The sequence below is a fragment of the Choloepus didactylus genome, chromosome 7 (genome assembly GCF_015220235.1).
Source record: "Choloepus didactylus isolate mChoDid1 chromosome 7, mChoDid1.pri, whole genome shotgun sequence".
In the NCBI taxonomy this organism is placed as follows: Eukaryota; Metazoa; Chordata; class Mammalia; order Pilosa; family Megalonychidae; genus Choloepus; species Choloepus didactylus.
The window spans coordinates 36,030,284-36,031,848 of NC_051313.1; positions in this window are offsets into that span (position 1 = coordinate 36,030,284).

Sequence of the window (1,565 nt, forward strand, 5' to 3'; positions counted from 1 at the left end):
TAGATAGTCAGAACAAAGGGCAATCAGTACCTATGCACTCAAGATGATCAGAAACCCATGGACAGTTGTCTCCCAATAAAAACCTGTAGTTTCTCATAGAAATTACCAGAAGCCACTACTAATTCATATTTCGTGACTTTAGGATTGTATTCAGCTTCATATAAAATTCCAACAACAGTGGTTTAACCAAATGTAGTACTTTTGTTTCATTTTTTTTTTTCTTGCATGTAATCAGATATCTAGAGGTGGACAGCCCAGGTCTAGCATAGCTATAAATGAAGTCATCAAGGACCCAGGTTCCTATCTTTCGATTCCACCTACCTTACCATGTAACTTTCCACCCCACGGTCACAACATGTGCCTTCCACCTCTAGGCAGCTTCCACAGCACAGAAAGGAAAAAAAAAAATAGAGAAAGGGCAAAGCACAGACACTATATTCATCAGAAAAACAAAGGCTTCTTCTAAAGTCTCACTTCACAGATTTTTCCTTATATCTCATTGGCCAGAATTGCCTTTTTTATGTGACAGGGTACATTGCCACTCTTCAAATCAAATTGTTTGAAGGAGACAATGGTTAGTGGTTAAGCAACTAGCACTGATTGTCATATGGGTTGTTAATTGATGAAAGTTAAGGTCATTTTATAGCCAAAGTTGATTATTTGGGTGGCATGATAAAATTCAGTCTGCCATGGTTCCATCACTGTTGAGGACTGAATCATGTGCCCCATAAAGACATGTTCAGGTCTTAATCTGCATCACTGTGGATATGAACCCATTTGTAAATAGAAACTTTGAAGATGCTATTATTAATTAAGGTGTCCACTCATTTGTGAATAGGATCTTTGAAGATCTATGTAGATGAGGCCAAAATTGAATTAGAATATGGCCTTAATCCATATGACTGGTGTCCTTTTAAGCAGAGAAAATTAGGGCACAGTCAGCCAGAGGGGCCAGAAGTCAGAAAAAGCCAGAGAATGAGGCAGATCACCAAGTGACAGAGGCAGAGATGCAAGCCAAGGAATCCCAAGGATTGTGGCAAGCCAGCACCAGAATGCTACAGACTCTGAGAGAAAGTATGCCCTGTGAAAACCTTGATTTTGGACTTCTAGCCTTCAACACTCTGAGATAATAAATTCCCTTTGTTTAAGTCAACCAGTGTCTGGTGTTCATTATAGCAGCCATAGCAAATGAAGACAATCGCCTTACCTTAAAATTACCTCTTTTGATGTCATAATCAGGGCTCAGAAAAACAAGTCCATAATAGAGAACCCCCATTCTCCCAGGCACCAATATTTGTTTGGGATGGGACACAGAGCTGAGTAAAAAAAATCTTCTTCCAGGGAAGTATTCACAGATTTAAGTCAGTTACGAACCCCAAAATGTTGACAAGTTATTAACACATAGTGTGACAAGGCCAAAAGATAAATGCAAACAAAGTTGTCAGAGAATAGAATCAAGGAAGGCAGGTTTTTTAGTTTCCTTGGTTGCTCAAGAAAATACCATGAAGTGGGTTGCCTTAGACAATGGGAAATTATTAGATCCTAGTTTCGAGGGTGGGAAAGAG